At 38.2% G+C, this 21,576-nt stretch overlaps 1 long non-coding RNA gene across 2 annotated transcripts in view; it reads right to left on the bottom strand.

The window, feature by feature from the left end:
* Positions 1-21,576, bottom strand: part of LOC139076824 (uncharacterized) — a 351,089-nt gene that overhangs the window by 158,381 nt on the left and 171,132 nt on the right. Inside the window, exons 5-6 of one of the 2 annotated variants that reach the window (XR_011528813.1) lie at positions 15,204-15,278; positions 14,588-14,610 (exon numbers count right to left, since the gene is read on the bottom strand). The exons of the other annotated variant lie outside the window; for it this stretch is intronic. This is a non-coding gene — a long non-coding RNA (uncharacterized lncRNA). The remainder of the gene's footprint in view (positions 1-14,587; positions 14,611-15,203; positions 15,279-21,576) is intronic. 2 annotated transcript variants of the gene reach the window in all.

The following is a 21,576-nucleotide window of genomic DNA, read 5'->3' as shown; positions in this document are numbered from 1 at the left end:
TGAGAGCCTAACTCTCTTGGGAAGAGTTCACCTGATAAAAGTCTTTTTGTGAGCTCCCTCCTTTACAAAACTACATCTTTCTTTGACTACTGTGACTCCACTCTCTTCAAATATTTCTCCCATATCTCTGTCCACTCCTTCTAAGTATCTTTCATCAGCTCCTCTCCTTCCACACATCCCTTCAGTGAGTTCTCCAGGGCACCATCCTTGGTGCCTTCAGAATGATCTTTTTAAAATACAAATAGAGACATGTCACTCTTCGGCTTGAAAGCTGTTAACGGCTGCCTTTAGCTTTCAGAAAAACCTAAACTCTGTAGCTTAGTCCATGAGGCTCTTCATGATCTGGCTCCTGATGGCCTCTTGTAAATAAATGAGCAGGGACACGATCACATTTACAGATTTGAAACGCCACTTTAATAGCAATGTAGAGGAGCATAACAGGTACCCGGTAAATCTTTGTGAAGGAAGGCTAGAGGAGATGAGAGCCTGACTGGAGGATGTACTGGAGAAAGCAAAGAGGAAAGAGTGGCTCAGAGATAAGAAGTTGGTAAATCTGCAGCAAGGGTGAGTAATGAAATAGAGGTGGGAGACTGGAGGGGAGGGGATATCCAGATTTTTTGTTTAGTTGGAGGTGTCATTTTTCAAAAGAGAATCACAAGGAGGAACAATTTTAAGGAAGAATTCATGAAATTTTAAAAATACTGTTTTCCGACCACGGCCCAACGTGAATTCTTTGTTCCATCCATTAGAAATCATTTACCTGAACACATAATTTTCATGCTTTCTCTGTTTCATACCTCTTCTGACTGCCTTGAGTGCACTTCTCCTCTTCTGTCCCTGATAACTTTTCATTCTTTGAAACTCATTTTAAACATCGTCTCCTTTAGGAAGCTTGCCACGATCCTCTCAATCTATAGTCAAATTATATCCATAAATTTATGCACTCATCTGTCCACTAATCTACTCAATATTTAAGTACTTACTTAATAATTTATTAATACCTTGTTAAATAATACTATTTATTAAGTACCTACTATGTGCCATGCACTATCTCAGCTCTGTGCCCTCCTACTTCTAAAATTATATGTCTATATTCACATATGTATATGTATATATATTTGTGTGTGTGTGTGTGAGGAAGACTGGCCCTGAGTTAACATCTGTTGCCAATCTTCCTCTTTTTGCTTCAAGAAGATTGTTGCTGAGCTAATATCTCTGCCTATCTTCCTCTATTTTACATGGGATGCCACCACAGAGTGGCCTGACTCACAGTGCCAGGTCCCCACCCAGGATCCAAACCTGTGAAGCCCAGGCCACTGAAGCGGAGCGCGGGAACTTAACCACTTATGCCACCAGGCCGGCCCCATAAAATAATATTTAACACATTACACTGTAGTACTTGGTTTATAGTCTACCTGCTCCATACATTAAAAGCCCTTTGAATATACGTACACTGTCATATTTGATTTAATCTTCTAAGCACCTAGCCTATTATTAGACACACAGAAGTTGCTCACAAAATGATTGTGAAGGAATAAATGCAATAATCCTGTTGATAGGTATAGATGCTAAGCTTTCGGCGATGGTCCCTTTGAAAATCTGATCCTTGTAGATTCTACTCTGAGAAAGACAAGAAAACAGACATAACATAATGCCAAATGTCAGAAATCAAATTCTGCATTCAGCTGAATGAAGTAGGCATTCATGGGACTGCTAAACTAACAAGCCTTGAAAGAAATAGAGGAGAAGCGGTTGCAACAGGGCACCTTTTGTTGTATTTTCTTATTTTTTTGAGGAAGATTAGCCCTGAGCTAACATCTGTGCCCATCTTCCTCTATTTTATGTGAGACGCCTGCTACAGCATGGCTTGAGAGCCATGCTAGGTCCACGCCCAGGATCTGAAACTGCGAACCCTGGGCTGCCAAAGTGGAGCATCTGAACTCAGCCACTAGGCCACCAGGCTGCCCCTGGGCATCTTTTAATTCAAATCCATAAATGCTGAACAATCACCTTGAGTGCCTTTATGTATCATTAAGAGTGAATTTCTCTGAGCCAGAGTTGGATTCATAAAGGGGTAGAACTTGATGAAATATTGTTAGTATTATCACTAGTAAGTCTTTATTGAATTGTGAATGAATATCCTGTTATCTCAAATACAGCACAACTTTATTATAACTGCAATTCCGTAACTTTCTCTAGCTATTAAATATTACTGTGTCTTAAAAATTCTAACAGTACTACTGTTTCAAAATTGTTATAACTTTCCCCATATTTTCCAGACATAAATAAACAAGTTACATAAAAATTGCCATTTGATTTTGTTGCTCTGCTCAATAAGTTGTCCAAGTTTGTCCAACAAAGATCAAGATCTTTTTATTATTAATAATTTCTACATTTGTTGGAACTAACTTTAAAGTTTCTCTTTTAATAGCTGTGCACTCATTTGCTAGCATTTCTTTATAACAAATATTCTTAAAATCTGTCTTGTTTGTTTTTACATATAGCTATTAGAAAAGAGATGAAACGTACTATGTTTGAGAGCAGAATGGCAAACATGCATAGTATTATAATACAAAAGTAGCGAAATTTAGCTTTAAATATGTTTAAATTAGATGCATAAGTCAATAAAAATGTACAAATGTGTTTAAAGGCTAGAGGGTTTTCACTGGCCTAGCTCTCACTTATTGATCAGAGGGATTTGAAGGGCAAAAGATAAATGAGGGAAAATTTATAGAATATGACTGACTGGTTATGAGAGGTCAAAAAAGGTTTCTAGCCTGGTTGACTAGACAAATAGAATAACTCCTGATAAACAGGAAAATCAAAATGAGGAAGAAACAATTTTATTAAAAAGGAATGAGTTTGGCCTTAAAGATATTGAATTGAATGCTGCAGTGGGATATCAAAACGACAATAACATTGATACAGTACTTGGAGATGTAAGAGTAGAATTCAAGAAGGTGATAATGACTGAAATAAAAAGCACGTATGAGAGTCTTTTATATAAGAGGGGGCAGTATGACATGGCTAAGAACTCAGAGAGCAGAGATTTAGAACAAGAAGACGGCAGAAGCAGTCAATGGAGCAAGAGAAAAGAAGTAGCAATCAGAAACAGTGAAGAAATACAATGTGGCTAAAACAGCACTGAACAGTGTAGAGTTCTCTCAGGTGGGTCTAGAGTTAGGAGCCATGCAACACTTGGACAACACTGGGGGTTCTCAGCTCAGTCTGGGGCATGGTTGTTCCAGAACACACCACTTTCCTCCCTGGAGTCAAACACACAATAAACAAGTGATCCCTTTTACTTGATGGTAAAGGAATACTAAGGTGCTGCTCATTCCCCAAAACGCTGCACCCTAAATGACCACATTGGCTGCAGGGAGAGTTTTTCTCCTAGAGAGGCCTGCCTTCCGGTAACTGTCCTCTTCGAAAAGCAAGAGCTCTTTCCACTGCCCAAGGGCACCCTCTGTCATCTCCAAACAAGAACCATCTTGCTTAACTTCCCTTGCTTTGAGGAACAAGAAGTGCATTAATCAGAATAGTCTAGACTGCTGTAACAACCTCAAAACCTAATGGATTAATAAAACAAAGTTTATTTATCTTTCTCTAACAAAGCTTTATATAATTTGGGTGACTCTCCAGGGCAAGTGTCCTCTCTGCCGTCACTAAGCAACCCAAGAAACTTTGATCTTATGACAATACTATTTCAACAAGCGGTCTGTAAGCTCACCACTGGACGAATAGAAAGAAGCTGGCAGGTTGCATAAGAGGTGTGTGGTTTTATTCTGTGTCAGTTTGGCCAGTCTGAAACTATGTTCCCCAGAATCCCTTTCTCTTTTAAATTTCCCAGTTAGAGGTAGCCAACGTAAGAATATCCCAAGATTGAGAATGCAGAAGGGAAATAGCAGTGGTTACACTCTGCAAGTCTTCATGGCTAAAGATAGTGAGAGACAGATACAGAGCTCTCAGCAGATTACACCTTGTCTTTGCTCTCTCTCCCCACACTGAGAAATAAATACAGAAGTGCAGAAGATTTTAGCTTCTTCCTACTCATCCTCACTCCATGTCCTAACTACCAGCCTTTCTAATCAACAATAATACCCAGCCCATCACCAGTCACAGAGGCAACAACCTTCTATAGACTTCTCCAGCTGTTTTCCTTCACAGTCCCATACTGGCAGGTGAACATATCTGGCTTCACATATTCCCTGACAAGCACCAATTTATCCACTTGTGCTGCTTAAGTACTGGTTTGTGATGTTTCATTGATCTCCAAACCATTCTTTCACACTCTTATTTCTCCATCTCCTACAATTGTGTAAATTCTTATCCAATAATAAATCCCTTGTTCCATGACATTTATAGTGGTTCTGCTTTCCTCACTGACTCTAACTGCTTCAATTATTGGTACCAAGAGTGGTTCCAGAGGAACAGAAGTCTAAGAATGGGAACGAAGAGTTAGTTCTCTGACTAAATAGTAATAAAAGCATTAATGACCCTATTGCCGGTGGTAAAGGGAACTCTGGTATTCTGCAACATGAAGTGGAAAAATGTCACTCAAATTGCCACCTATACTCAGAGGCCTACACAAGGCAGGGCTTTGGGTGATCAAATATTTGCTCTTATAGAAAATTTTAAAACAAATAAAAGTATAATAGGTTGGTTGTTTGTTCTAAGTGCACTAGAAAATCTGGATAAAAAAATGATGAGCTCAGGATATTAAATTCCCATCTCAAGGGCTGGTAAGGAAACAAAACTTCTCTATCTGCCTGCAAAAGTTACCCTTATTTCCTTAGTTGTAGGTCAAGATTTCTGGAAACAAAACCCCAAGTCCAATCCCCTGAGTGGCAGAATTACAACCTCAGTTGAATTCTCAACCTCATTAGCTGAGTAAAGGCATTAATTGAGACAGAATGAGACCATAAAAATGCCATGGGCAGATTCCAACGAAGTCTAAGACCTTGACTCTCTAGATTGTGCTGCTCTTTCTTTGCCAGTAAAGATGCCCTTCTCACCTTGTCCAAGGACGGATGGCCTCCCCTGAGGTAGTTACTTCACAGCGATCTACCGGATCAAGACCAACTCCCACCAACTCTCCATGCTTCTAGACCAATGACCAGACTTAAGTCCTGGCAAGCCCCAAGTGGCCAGGTCCAAAATAAGTACCATACACACCCAAAGATCTGCATCATTTTTTATCAACAGAAACCTGAGTAAATATATATGGCAATGACTCAGAAGAGTCTAGAGTTGTGGTAGAAGGAACATTATGTTTGATTGGGCTGAATTTGCTGACATGGCAAGGGTCAATTGGAGGTCTCAATTGCTACTATGATAGGCAGCAGAGCCAGAGCAGTGATTAAAATTGTTTGACCAACAGGGATCTTTGGCATTTGACAATTTAACATGGTATACCTAAGATGAGAAAACTACTGAAGTCTTGGTTGATTTGCATAAGCAGAAATTATCTCAGAATGGAGAATGAATGTCTAATATGAATAATTAAAACAGAGAGCCATATCTGCTTAACCAATTCCAAGACTTCAGCCAGTTCACAAACCCAGAGCCATTTAAAGAAAGGAAGTCCCTTGAGGAAGGACCCCAATACATTGCCAGATGATATATTATAAATATTTTTCGTAGCCCTTCCTAAGGGACATGTGGCCTTTTACCAAGGTGACTATGCATTGGAGAAGAGAAAATCACTGACTTTGAGGGAATTATTGGACACTGGCTCTGAAATGAGATAATTGCTGGAGAACCAAAACACCACTGTGGACCACCAGCCAGTCACAGTACAGGTTTATGGAAGTCAGGCAATTAATGAAGTTTTGACTTGGGTCTATCTCATGCTAATCCCAGCACATCCCTAAAATCAACTGATGATTCTTTTCCCTCTTCTGAAATGCATTATTGGAAGAGACACGATAAATAACTGGCAGAATCTCTACATTGGTTCCTTGACTCATGAAGTAAGGGCTAGTATGGTGAGGAAGGCCAACTGGAAACTTCTAGAAGCACTTCTCCCCAACAAAATAATAAAAAGTAAAGGCAACGTTTCATTCCTAGAGGGATTGCAGGTATAAGTGCCAACATCAAGGCCCTGAAAGATACAAAAGTGGTGATTCCTTCCACATTTCTATTAAACTTGCCTATTTTTCCTGTGCAGAGAACAGATGGATCTTGGAGAATGACAGTAGATTATTGTAAACTTAAACTTGTGGCACCTCCTATTACAGCAGCAGTTCCAGATGTGATTTCTTTACTAAAGTAAATCAACATGGTCCCTGGTTCCTGGTATGCAACTACTGATCATGTGAATGCTTTCACCTAGTAGAGATAGCAATACGCCACCACAAATCTACTTCAGAGCTATATCAACTCTGCAGTCCTATGTCATAACCTATTACACAAGGAACTTCCTTGGTCATCTCTCCATTCCACAAGATGTCATCATGGTCCACACTGATGATACCATGCTGATTAGATCTCGCAAGAAGGAAGTAGCAACTACCTTAGACTATTTGGTAAGCTACGTATATACAAAAACATTCAGAAAAATTTCTAGAATTCTAGTCATCAGGAGCATGTCATTATATCCCTTCTAAGGTGAAGGTTAAGCTGCTGAATTTGGACCTTCCTAATACTGAGAGAGGGCCTATGCCTAGTGGGCCTCTTTGAATTTGAAGGGAACATATACATCACTTGGGCATGCTACAAATTACTGAGTAATCCAAAAGGCTGCCAACTTTGAGCAGGGCCCAAACAAGGGAAGGATGTGCAAATAAACCAGGCTACCATGTAAGCTATTCTGTCACTTAGGCCACATAACACAGCAGATCCAAAGGTGCTCGAACTATTTGTGTCAGTAGGAATGCTGTATGGAGCCACTGTAAAGCCAATAAAGGTGAAAAACAGTGCACAACTTTATGTTTTTGGAGCTAAGCTATGCCATCCTTTGCAGATACCTACTCTTTTTTTTTTTTTGAGAAATAGCTTCTGGCTTTTATTGGGTCCTAGCAGAGAACAGATGCTTAACAATAAGCTGCCAAATTATTTTGAAAACTAAATTGACTATTAAGAACTGATTGTTGATTGACCCACCAAGTCATACAATCAGAAGCGAACAGAGGTACTCTATTATTAACTGGAAGAGATATACACAAGATCAGGCTTGAGCAATTGCTGAAAGCACAAGTAAGATGCATGAGCAAGTAGCTCAGATTCCTATGATTCCAACTCCTGCTACATTGCTCTCACTTTATCAGCCTAGACATATGGGAGTCTCTACAAACAGTTGACTGATGAGAAAGGAAAATTTGGTGACTGGTTTACAGATGTTTCTGCACAGTACACTGGCACTACCTGAAAGTGGAGAGCTATTCCACCACAGCCCCACTCAGGAGTGGCCCTGAGGACAATGGTGAAGGAAAATCTCCCCAGGGGGTACAACTTTGAGCAGTGCCCTTGCTTTTTTATCTTGCCTACAATGAGAGATGACCAGGGGTATGGATCTTTGCCGATTCTTAGGCAAGGGCTCACAGTTTGTTTGCTAGATAATCAGGAACTTGGAAGGAAGATGATTGGATTTGGTGAAAAGGAGTTCTGGGGAAAAAACACGTGGACAGACCTCTGAAAACGAGCACAGAATGCGAAGATATTTGTGTCCTATGTCAATGACCACAAAGAGCAACTCCAGCAGAGGAGGTTTTAATAACCAGGTGGACAAGATTATTCATTCTATAGATGCCAGTCAGCCTCTTTCCCCAGCCACTCCTGACTTTGCCCCACTGGCCCATGAACACAATGGTTATGGTAGCAAAGATGAAAGTCACTCACAAGCTGAGCAACACAGACTTCCACTTACAAAGGCCACTCTATCAATAGCCACTGCTGAGTACTCAACCTGAGAATAACAGAGATTAACGCTGAGCTCCAACATGATATATGATTCCCCAGGGGAACTAGCCAGCTAATGGAAAGTTGATTACTTTAAACCATTTCCGTCATGGAAGGGGCAGCAACTTTGACTCACTTGAGAAGACATATTTTTCTGGATACAAATTTGCCATCTTTGCCCACAAGGCTTCAGTCAAAACTACCATCTGTGGACTTACAGAATGCCTTATTTATCAGCATGATATTCCACACAGCATTACTTCTGTTCAAGGAACTTATTTTATAGTTAGTGAAGAACAGCAATGGCCTTTGGCTCACTGAATTCACTGATCTTATCATGTTTCCTGGAAGCAATGAAATGATCTTTTAAAGACTCTGATACAGTGCCAACTGGATGGTCACACTTTGTAGGGTTGAGGTAATGTCCTTCAGCATTTAGTATTTGCTCCAAAGCAAGGCCCAATATATGATACTGGCCTTTCCCCCCAAAGCCAAGTTTCATTGGTTGGAGAAACAAGGAATGGAAGATGGAGAAGCTCCTCTCCCTATTACTCCTAATGATCCACTAACAAAATTTTTCTTCCTGTCTCCACAAATTTGAGATCTGCTAGTTTAGAGATCTTTGTTGTAAAGAAATGAATGCTTTCAATGGGAGACACAACACCACTTCCAAAATACTGACGTTAAAACTGCCATCTGGCCACCCCTCATGACAGTGAATCAGCAGTCAAAGAAGGAACTAATTGTATAGCAGATGGAATGATTCTGACTATCAAGAGAAAATTGTGTGGTTGGCAGAATTCTAAGATAGTTTCCAAAATTCCCATCCCCTGGTGTACACTCCAGTATAATTCCCTCACCTTGAAGGTGGACAAGACCTCTGATGATCAGACAGGCACTCCTTGAGTAGGTTACATTATATAGACTCAGTTGCAGGAGACTAGAGTAAGGTTCTCCTGCTGGATCTGAAGAAACAAGCTGTCATGTTGTGAGATAAGAAGGCCACATGTGTAGGACCTAAGAGTAGCTTCCAGGAGCTGAAAGTGACTCTCTCTCATCTCCAGCCAACACACAGAAAGGAAATGGGACCACAGTCCTAAACCACAAGGAACTGAATTATTCCACAGCCTGAATGAACGTCGAAGAGAACTCTGAGTATCAGATGAGATCACAGCCCCAGCTACCAACTTGGTTTCAACATGATGAGACCCTGAGCAGAGGACCCAGCTAGCCCATACCTAAACTCCTGACACACAGAAACTGTGAGATAGTAAATATGTATTGTTTTAACTTGCTAAATTTATGGTAACTTGGTATGCAACAATAGAAAACTGACACAATTGTGTTGCTTCTGCACAACAGGTTAGACAGGCAGATGTCTATAACACAGAAGATCCTATAGGGCACCTCCTAGGATTCACATGTTCTTACAATAAAAAGTTAATGGAACATTACAGAAATTCAAAATAGTCAAAACTACTAATGACACAGACCTTTCAGGAATTCAGGTTTGCTATACCCCATCAGTCAAGAAGCTATGATCAGCTAAGTTGCTTGCTGAGAGAAAGGGAATATGGAATGGGTATTAGAAGAAGAAAGTTATAAATACCAATTACAACCATGTAACAATTTACAAACTTAAGACTATAGTAGTTATGAGTAATTCCTCCTTAGTTTCATATGAATATATTTGTATATGTATATCCATATGTCTAGATTGACTGATAGATGTATTAATCAATTTTTTTCTTTATTATTCTCCCCTCTCCTATTTCCCTACCCTCTAATATAATATGGGTTAATAGTGATTAACCTAATGTGTCAATATATGTTAGAAGATATCAACAAGGGAGTGTGACTCAGCCAGAAAAGGAATGCACATCATCCAAAGATAGACGAAATGACTATGGGACTTTGTGTCCTCTTTGGGGAGAGGATACAATGTTAGATTGCTTTCAGTTGCATGTAGATGCATCATGTTAGGTGGAATCATGATTTAGCTATTAGATATAAATATTATTAAAAGCAGTATGAATGGATGCCAAGCTGACAAGAGCTGGCCTGTAGTTGTTTTGTACCTTATCAACTTGGCTAATCTGGAACCATGTTTCCCCGAATCCTCTTACCCTATATCATTCTCAGTTAGAGGTGGTCCAAAGAGAAATCAATGCGATTTGGAAAACAAAAGTGAAACAGCAGCCATTATCCTTTGAAGGTCATCCTTGTTAAAGGCAATGAGAAACACAAAGGTCTTGTCTTTAATCGTCTTGATGTTGAGAGACAGATGCAGATGTACCAGTGGTCGTCATTCTCTCCCACTCCGCATTCAGCTCTACTTCCCAACTGCTAACTCTGCTAATAGACAAGAACCCCTAATCATCATCAGATACAGAAACAGTAACCATCCATGGACTTCTCCACCAGTTCTCCCTTGCAGTCCTACTCCAGCAGCTGTGCATGTGTAGCTTCACAAATTTCCCTGGCAAGCTAGCTTGTCCACCCATGCCAGTGCATCGGGCGGGAGGCTGGTTAGTGTGTCTGTTCTCCAGCTTCTCCCACAATTGTGTGAGGTCTCATTCTTATCTTAAACCCCTACTCCACAGTACTCAGAGTACATCTACTTCCCTGATGGAAGTCTGACTGATACAGGAGCGTCTCATGTCCGCAGCCACGAAGTGGCAGTCCATGTCCCCAGTGCACTTACCTGTAAGTAGGCTGGGAAAAACTAGAGAATTTTGACAAGTCAGCAATAGGGATGTCAACCATTTCTTTTTCATTTTTAAATGTTAATTTATTATTTTAAGGAAAAAACAAATAATAGCCATGTGCTAGTTATTTTTAAAACTGTCAAGAATATAAAAGTTATATCTTATAAAAGTCAAGGCACTCCCTTCATCGCCCTCCCAACAATCCCACTTAAAAGGAGCCCTTTCTTTTGTACACAGGGTATAGGACAAAATGTTCAGATTGAAGTTACATTACACTCCTCTATGGAGGTCATTTACTTTCTACCCCTATCACTGGTCAGAGGAGAACACAAAGCGAAAAGGTGAGCAAGAGGCCATAAATTGCTTTTTAAAAGAACAAGTTCAGCGTCCGAATTACCAAGAACAACAACAAAAAGAACAAAAGTAAAAATCAAGACTAGATGGTGATAAAAGAGCAAAGAGCATCCTAAGAAGCTAAACAGTAGACGGAGGAGAAGACAGGAGACCAACCTGAGAGAGCAATAAAGTCTGTAGAAGATTTTTCTGAGATAGGGAGGATCTGAAAACATTTCTAGAGCACAAGAATGATGTCAGCGAACTCAAACTAACAAGGTGAAAAATAACCGAGGTTTCAATGGACAGTAAATATGGAAGACTGAAATAAAGAGCATAAGGAGAGAGGGTACACCACAAATGAGAGATTCCACTTTTCCTCCAATGGAGAGAGGGACAAGAGCAGGAACAGAAGCGCCAAAAACTTCCAATAGCGAAAGCAATACAGTTTCTCTCTCTCTCTTTGTCCCCCTCACCCCATCCTCCCAGAAACACACATCCAACCACATTGAAAGTTTCTTTTCAATGACCATGGCTAATAAATCATTAACACAAAACCAAACTTGAAAAAGAACATGCCTTACTTATATAGAGGCATGTCCTGGCTGAATCCAAATTAAGATTAGAAGTGGGAAGCCAACAAAGATGCTCTATGCCCACCCCCCCATCCACAATTATTCCTGACTCACAAACAGAGTGAGGGACAGAGACAAGGAGACAGAAAAAGAGAGAGAGTGAGAGAGAGAGAGAAACTCTATATGTGAGTAATTTGCATGAAACAGAAAGTGACCTGTACAGTGGAATTTGGGGGATGGAGATAAAAGGGTATAAATAGCTCAGTATCTCAATATATTAGTTGGGAATTTATCTAACCTCATCATTACTTTAATTTGACTTAATTTAACTATAGCCATCAAACTTAGATTTCCAAAAAAGGGGAAAAATCATAATTGAGAAACATTAAAATATAATATTATCTTTAGTGATCACTCTAGAATCTCATAGCTATTGGCAAGATCCAAATTTGAAGAAAATGATGAAACTTGGCTTATATCCGAAGCTGTGTGTACAAAAAGAATCACAGCAGAGTTGTTCAAGAAATATGATGTAATATAGTTCACGAACTTAACTTTTGGTCCTCAAAGCCTTCATGATACCAATCACACTGTTACACACTATTTCCTAATAATAATAATAATAGCAATAGCTGACAGTACTAAGAGCTTCGTATGTGTTAGAAACTTTACTAAGTCCTATACTTATCTCATTTAATTCTTATAACCCTAGAAGGGAAGCAATATTATTATCTCCATTTCAGAGACAAGAAAATCGGAGTTAAGATGCTAAGTCATTTACCCAAGGTCACACAGTGAGACAGGAAACTCATTATTTAATTCCACAGCCCTCTGACATGCAGTTCTGTGCTCTCAACCACTAATCTATGCAACCTTCTTACATTCACAGACTTCCAAAACCATTCCTCCAACTATAAACACTATGCAGCCCCCAGCAAAATTCTTTCCTACAGATTTTACTAATTTTTCATCAATGCAAATCTTTTATGAAACTACATAAAAAATGATTTTTTTGGTTATTTCCCTGGCCTTATTGTCTTTCAAGAAGACAGTCTCTGTGAAGTCTGGGTTTAATTTAGATTCAACCCAAGTTGAAAAAGTTTCACCACTCTCTTGAGTACTACCATTTCGGTGTGGAACTGCTGACCTAGTTCTAAGTAAGGGATAAATTCACATAGTTAAAACGTAATCTTTAGGGAAGGAGTTGAGTTATTGTTCATGTCCCATTTACAAAGAATGCTGACCTTTCAAAATAATCCATTTCTTACTGTAAATGTTTAAAGAACAAAAATAATTGTGCTTATACCTTAACAGTAATGATTCAATACGCCACTTGGGTTTAGTCTTAGGGAATATGACAATGTTTTATGTTGTGTAAAATAAAATATTACATGCTTAACCCTATATACCTTTAATTTGGAAGGTAAAATGGGTAGGTAGAAAACAGCTGTCTCTACCTCCACTAAATCTGATAAAGAGGAGGGAAAAACCCATTAATTATCTAACTATACAATGTTAAACAGACAGCTCTTACTGATGATTGTATTGATGGCATTGGTGTTGGCTCATATAATAAAATGTCAGCAACACTAAAAAGTCTACTGAATGAGATCTCAAAATTATAAACTGTGACACTTAAAAGCTTCAGAATCTGAAAATCCCTGCAAGCTTCTTATTGTTTTATAGTATTTATAGAGAAAAATTATTTAAGAGAATCTTATAGAAATTAGAAATTGTTACAAAATATGGTATAAAACTCCAAAAGATAAATGTGAAATGGTAAAGAAAACAATCAGAGTCAGAGTTGCAGTAATCTTCATTTGGTATAAATTAATGAAAAACAATGACATCCAATGTGATTAAGTAAGAGCTGTAGGTTAAATAAAAGAAATAGATACATCAGGGAGAGTATTCAGGGAAATATGTAAAAACCTATGTTTTAGTAAGGGGATGTTTGATTGCAAGGAATAGAAATCCTCTAAATCTAGCTTAATGAAAACAGAGCTTAACATGAAAGTAAACATGCTAATTTGATGGGCATTCAAAGAGAGGAAATGAAGAACAACCAGACCACAAGGATCTCAGAAATGGAACTAGAAGGCAGGAAGTAAGGCACGTCTCGCTGTCTCTCAGAGATCCCCCATGTCTCTGCTCTCCCTCTCACCGGCTTCCCAGGCTTGCACACAACTGGGGTGGTCACATTGTCCAGCTCTCACCTCAGGCTGTTAAGTACTTACTATCATCAGATGAGCTCAGTTCCCAGTTACCCAAGCAATGGGTTGTTAGGCCCCAGGTTGAGTGTTCACATCAAAGCCCACTAGCTACAAGATGGGCCCAACCCAAAGACAATTTTTGTTGTTGTTTATTGTTTTTTTGTTTGTTTTTGGAGGAAGATTAGCCCTCAGCTAACTACTGCCAGTCCTCCTCTTTTTGCTGAGGAAGCCTGGCTCTGAGCCAACATCCGCGCCCATCTTCCTCTAGTTTATACGCGGGACGCCTACCACAGCATGGCTGCCAAGCAGTGCCATGTCCGCACCCAGGATCCGAACCAGCGAACCCCGGGCCGCCGAGAAGCGGAACGTGCGAACTTAACCGCTGCGCCACCGGGCCGGCCCCCGCAAAGACAATTTTAAAGAAGGAAAACTTTGATAGCGAAAAACCCACCAAAGTGTATGTCTACTTCCACCTACAAAAAGGACAACAGGAACACAATAAAATACAGGCATTAGCCTATAAATCTAAAGTTCAAATGAGAAAAAGCGAAAATTTTTATGGTGGCGTATGGGGCCTGTCAAAATACAAAAAAATAACAAGGATTCCCAAAACCATCTGCTTGGTCAATTTTTCTCCCATTTTTAATGCAAATAAAACAATTTCATTTTTAGATTACTGTAATTCGAAAACAAACGTTTAACAATGCTTTTGATTTGGTTTTTGAACTCAACAAAGGCTGTTTGAATAACATTAACTACACTTAGCTTCAACAGGCACATTTACAAACGGACAGGTCTCTGGATAACATGTAGAAATAATGAACACAGAATTCAGGCCACTATTTTCAAAAGTACTTACATGGTATCCTGACAGTAGGATTTCTATTGTGAGTCAAGAAAAAAAAAGAAAAAATCTTAGAGTTTAATGCAATCTATTTTAAATTGAGTTTTGTTAGAGTCATAAAATATCAATTACTAATTAAAAACAAAAATTTTCTAGTATCTTATAAGGATGCCCTCTGGGTGTATTTCTAATATTCAGTTATCAAACCATGTATGTATAACACCATATAAAGTAACTCATAAAGCTATATGAAAATGTCATAGGCACTTGTTTTTCATTCATTATACAAACACCTCTTTATCTATTGTTTTTGCTTAGAATCTACAAATTATTTTCTATTTTCTGTGAAATCCTTAGTAATGTGCTTTCCACCGGAGGCATTTTAAATTCACTTTCTGATTTTACTTTGCGATGATCTATCTTTCCTTTATCTACAATTCCACAGGCTTTATTAAGTGAAAAGCACCATACACAGTGAGGCAATTAGGTTTCAGGCTGGCTTTAATCAGTGATTAAACTTCCGTTTTACTCTCTTTTTCTACAATTCCCTAACAGATGAAAAAATACACACACAAACTGGTAAGTCCCCAGATAATTGAGGATTGATTACATTTCCTAATAATTTACCTACTTTAATTGGTTCTCCTTTGCTTCCGTATTCTCTTTATTGCAAGATTCCTTCCTCAGCAATCTTTCCTTGTGCATCCTGAAATGACGAGTTAAAGTCAAGGGGGGAGAAAACCTAACATTTTTGTGCATAATTAATCACTAGAATCATCTTGAGTTGATCTTCTTTCTTTAAATGGAATTAAAGAAATTTGTAGAAATTTGATTTTTTTTTATTTTCAAATTTTGTGAAGCTGAATTTACTGCTATTTTAGTTAAGAAATGTTTCTGTGGATGGAAACACTACCAACTAATATTTAGCCAATAGTGCAGAGTATTTGGTGGTTTGCAAATTGTACACATCATTGTTCTGTACACAGTATGAAAAGTTTTACAAAGTTTATCATCATTCTGGAATTTATATCCTAGCTTTCTTCCAAGTAACTATTAGTATAAGCCCCCACTTCCATTTTTCCTGTTGCAATATTTAAAAAATATTGTTCATTTAACATTAACCACATTTTAAAAACTTTTTTACAATAATAACTCTAGAAGTAAAGGCCAATTATAGCGGACTAATAAAACATTACTGCCTACAATTTCAGATCTTGAGCAGCAAGAGCAACACCAAGAGGACTGGTGATTTAAAGACACAGGATATGTGTCCAGAACAGGAAAGCTCTGGACTAAACTTCTACGGTAACTTGACTCCAAGTGTTAGGAAGAGAAGACAAGCAGTTGCTAAGGCCAAATTCATGTGTTCCATCTGCTGTGGACTTCTGAGTCTTCTTTAAGGCATAGATGAGGATTAGGTAATGCATCACATTTTAGCCATCAAAAGTAGAGCACAGATTTCTGCTTCCAAGAACACGAAGTAGACATACTTTTTCCTCTTCCCTCTTGCTAAATACAACTAATAACCCTGGACAATATGTATAAAAACAAAAAGCCTCTGGAAGTTGGGGAGAAGAAGGCTGACCAGCTAGGGCCCTCAGGCTCCAAGGAATGACATGGCAGTGAGTTCCCTGAGTTTTCTCTTTGTCTCATATATCCCTGACTTGGAGCTAAAGAAGCTGACAACCTGGAAATGCCAATGGGCACATTTACAAAAAAAGTCCCAACAAAGCCTTCTCTGTCTAGCCAAATAATCAGGAAAAGGCCAGTCTAGCAAGATAAAAAACTTTTAAATAATAAGTGATCTACTCCAGACAAACACCATAGAAAAAACTATGGTCTCATCCTGACAATCACAGAGGCAAAGGCTGAGTGGGGAGTTTAGACTTACACCTTCATGAGGTTGTAAGGAGGTGTCCCCAAGCCCCTACAAGATGGTGTCAGAGAAGGCTAAATAGAGAACTGGACTTTCATCTTCACCAGCAGGTAACCTTCCCACAGTGTAGGTAGAGACTGAATGGGAAGCCAGAACTTAGACCTCCACCTGGAAGTAATGAGGTACCGTGCCACACCCCTACTGGGGTGGTGTCTGCAGAGGCCTAGTGGAGAGTCAGGATGTTTACCAGTGCCCAGTGTTATCAAGGCAACGCCTCAATGCAGTGCCAGTGGAGGCCACCTGGGGAATTAGAATTCCCACCCCCACCCAACAGTAGTAAGGGACACTCCCCTCGGGTGTCAGTGCAGACAAAATGGAGAACTTGGACCTCTACTTCCACCTATCCGCAGCCTTCTACTTTCCCATGCCAGAGCAATGTCAGAGAAAGCCACGTAAAACAGGTTTAAATAAGATCCAGAGTCTCATAATATAATATGACAATATCCAAACCCCTAGCAAGACTGAGAAAGAAAAAGAAGACAAGACACAAATTACCAACATCAAGAATGAAACAGGAGATGTCACTACAGGCTCTTCGGATATCAAAGTGATTAAAGGGTATACTGCAAACAACTCAATACAGAAATTTGACAATTTAGATGACATGGACCAATTTCTTGAAAAATGCAAACTACTAAAAACCATATAATAATATGAAACAGATCATTTAAATAGTCTTATAATATTAAGGAAACTGAATTTGTAATCTTAAAACTCAAAAAAAGGAAATTTCCAGGTCCACATGGCTTCACAGGAGATTTCTGCCACACATTTAAAGAAAAATTAACATGAATTGTACAATATCTTTTCCAGGAAATATAACACGAAGACATCCTTCCCAACCTATTTTATAAGCTAATACCAAAGCCAGAAAAAGACAGTACAAAAGAAAAGAAAGAAAGAAAGAAAGAAGAGAAAAGAAAACTACAGACCAATATGCCTCGAAAATGTAGACATAAAAATCCTTAGCAAAATTTTAGCAAATAGAATTCAGCAACATATAAAAATAATTATACACCATGACCAAGTGGGGTTTATTCTAGGGGTGCAAGGGTGGTTCAGTCTTCAAAGATCAATGTAATCCACCATTTTAACAGGCTAAAGAATAAAAAGCACATGCTCTTATCAATTGATGCATAAAAAGCATTTGATAAAATTCAACACATGCATTATAAAAACTCTCAGAAAAACAGGAATAGAGAGGAACTTCTTCAACTTGATAAAGTTCTACAAAACACCTAGTTAACATCATACTTAATTGTGAAAAACTGAATGCACTCCTGCCAAGATTGGGAACAAGCTAAGGAACGATCTCACAACTCTTATTCAGCATAGTGCTGGAAGTTTTAGCCAGTGCAATAAGGTACGCAAAGGAAATAAAAGGCACCTAGATCAGAAAGGAAGAAATAAAACTGTCCCTATTTGTAGATGACCTGATAGACTACATAGAAAATCCCAAGGAATCTACAAAAGAACTACAACTAAGTGAGTTCAGCAAGATTGCAGGATATAAGATAAACATACAAAAATCAACTGAATTTTTATAAACTAACAATGAAGAGTTGGATACCAAAATTTAAAATACAATTGGTAAAAAAATAAAATAAAATACTTAGGTATAAATTTAACAAAACATACAGAACATGTATGGTCTAACTACACAACACTGATAAAAGTGATCAAAGAAGACCTAAACACATGGAAAACCACACCATGTTTATGTGTTGGGAGAGTAAAGATATCAATTCTCCCCAGATTGATATACAAGTTTAACACAACATCTGTCAAAATCCCAAGAAGGCTTTTTTGTAGACACTGACAAGATTATTCTAAAATTTATACAGAATGACAACAGAACTAGATTAGCTAAAATAATTTGTGAAAGAAGAATAAGGTGGGAGGAACTAGTCTACCCAATTTCAAGACGGACTTATAACTATAGTAATCAAGACTATGTGGTACTGGTGGAAGGATAGACATAAGATCCATAAAACACAAGAGAAAAACCAGGGGGGAGAAAAGCACACAAATATGCCCAACTGATTTTTGGCAAAGAAGCAAATCATTAGAGTAAGGATGGCCTTTTCAACAAATGGTGCTAGAGACATGAATATCCATTGGCAAAAAAAGAAAAAAAGAGTAAGAAAAAAAAAGAAAATGAAGCTTGGCCTAAGTCTCACGCCTTATACAACAAATTAACTCAAAATGGATCACGAATTTAAATACAAAATGTAAAACTATAAAACTCCAGAAAAAACCTAGGAGAATATCTTCAGGATCTAGGGCTAGGTAAAACGTCTTAGACTTGACACCGAAAGCATGATCTATAAGAGGAAAACTGATAAATTAGATTTCACCAAATTTTAAACATTTTGCTCTGCAAAAGGCCCTGATAAGAAGATGAAAAGACAAGCTACAGAGTGGGAGAAAATATTTGCAAACCACATATCTCACAAAGGACTAGTATCTAGAATATATTAAAAAAACTCAAAATTCAAGCGTAAAAAGGCAAACAATCCAGTTATAAAATACATAAAAGACATAAACATTTCACCAAAGAAAATATACAGATGTCAACAACACATGAAAGATATTCAACATTATTAGCCATTAGAGAAATGCAAATTAAAACAACAATATGATACCACTACACACATACCAAAATGACTAATATAAAAAATATTGGCAACACCGAATACTGGTGAGGACATGGAAAACCTGAATCATTCATACATTGCTGAAAGAATATAAAATGGTACAGCCACACTGGTAAAGAGTTTGGCAGTTTCTTAAAAAGCTAAATATTCTTCTACCATAGTACCCAGCAATTGCACTCCTGGGCATTTATCCCAGAGAAATAAAGTTATGTTTACAGACAAACCTGTATGTGAATGTTTATAACAACTTTATTGATGACACTCAAAAACTGGAAATAACCCAGAAGTCCTTCAACAGGCGAATACTTAAACACACTGGCACATCCATACCATAAAACACTTCTCAGCAATCACAAGGAAGGAAATATTAACACATCCCTAGATGAATCTCCAGAGAATTGTGCTGAGTGAAAAATACCAGTCCTAAAGGTTATATAACGTACAATTCCATTTATATAACATTCTTGAAATCACAAAATTATAGAAATGGAAAACATATCAGAGCTTGACAAGGAGGGGGTGGAAGTGGGTGTAGATGTGACTATAAAAGGACAACAAGAGGGATCCTTGTAGTGTTGGAAATGGTCTGTATCTTGACAATATCAATAGCAATATCCTGGTTTTGATATTGTACTATAGTTTTACAAGATATTATCATTGCGGGAAACTGGGCAATGGGCACATGGGGTCATCTGTATTATTTCTGACAATTCTATGTGAATCTACAATCAACTCAAAGTAGAAAATTTAATTGAAAAAAATCCACAGAATTAAAAAAAAAAGTAGAGCACAAGGGATGTCCAAGGTCAGGGTGGAAAACAAGGAGTTTTCTTGAAATGGGGTTCCTTGGCATTGTCTGATAGCTATATGTATTTGAAGGTGTATCATATGAAGGAGGAAGAAAAGACATTTTTTCTTTGCAGGATAAAACTAGGGGAAAATTATAGAAGTTAGAAGAATACAGACTAAGGCTCAATTTAGGGAAAGCACATTCCAGTAGTAAATCAAGGGGAGTCCAATACTGGAATGGGTTGCCTAGAGAAGAAGTGAACTTCCATGCGATGGATTCAAGTAGGAAGAATGTTGCAAAAGGCATGATTGCATTTGGTGGAAGTTGGACTTCATCAAGGAATCCCAAATTCAAACGCCAACAAGGAGCTAGGTAGGTAATAAACACAAACTATTAAAACATGCTGGGAGAAAAAATAAAGAACAATGAGGAGCCATGGGGCTGTGGAAAACTGGAAAGACCATCTGCCACTCAGCTCTGGTAGATGGTTGCCTGAGAACACTGACCTGGAGAAGCTAGATCTTCAGATGTTTCAAGAGAAGCTAGAAATCTGGCTTTTTATATGAAATCCATCAATAGTTAAAATGTCTTTACCAACTTGCTTATTATGTTCAAAGACTATGAAGTCTAAAACTGTGCAGTCCAAATAAAACTTACCTGGAACTCATTGTTCTAATTTTAGCACTTTAAATGAGTCACAAAAAAATAGTTTCTATCATTGCATTCCTGCATTTCAACTTCAAAAAATTCTTATAATGATATCTCATCAGAGACTGCTGTTTCCATGAAAACATGTTGAGTGAATATCTTATTTGCTGTAATTTATATTTGACATTAAGTAGCAGTTAGACCAACATCTTTCTGTTAAGCCCTGCATATGATGGCCCATTTGGGGGGGGGGGGTCATTTATGAAATCTCCCACTTTGTTGCAGAACATATTGTCTATACCACATACTCAAACACTGATATATTTCATTATTCAAATTTACTTCATGAAGGTATGTCTTTTCTCCTGACATGATTGGAACTTACTTGAGAGAAAATGTCAAGTCTTACATTTCCTTCTTCTGTCCTCAGTATCACTTACTACAGTTTGCATCACACAAGAAGAGCTCAAAAGTGGTTAGTTTAAGAGTCTGTGTGTTAAATAACACAACTGAAGATATTCCTGGCCAAAAAGGGAAAAGATAGGATAAGTGGGATGGAAGGTTTATTTAGTCCTGCCCTCTATAGACTTACCATCAGCACTGCTTTCTCAACCTCCCAGCCTCTCAGTGGGCCTTTCCCTCTAGAATCTTCAGCACCCTTAGTGTTTGCCCCAGAGTCTTAGGGGGCTCTCCAATAGGCAGTGATTGAAGACATCCATTCACTGTTTTGAATTTCAAATAGAAATAAAGAAAACAATCAACAAACTCTCTCTGTTCCATGCATTTTATATAACTGTGGCCTTGGGAGGAATTTGCATTGTAAGGCAGCTTAAATGAGATTTATAAACCAATGGAGAAGGTAAACACTCATACTCATTTCAAGAAGATGTTATGGTATTAGTTAGTGTCTACAATCTCTATGCTAGTGTCCAATGGTAGATACGGGGTTTCTACAAACCAGGTGGAGTAACTA

Source organism: Equus przewalskii, chromosome 17 (assembly GCF_037783145.1).
Source record: "Equus przewalskii isolate Varuska chromosome 17, EquPr2, whole genome shotgun sequence".
Classification (NCBI taxonomy): Eukaryota; Metazoa; Chordata; class Mammalia; order Perissodactyla; family Equidae; genus Equus; species Equus przewalskii.
Note: the sequence above shows the minus strand (reverse complement) of the source record. Positions and strands in the feature narration are given on the sequence as shown.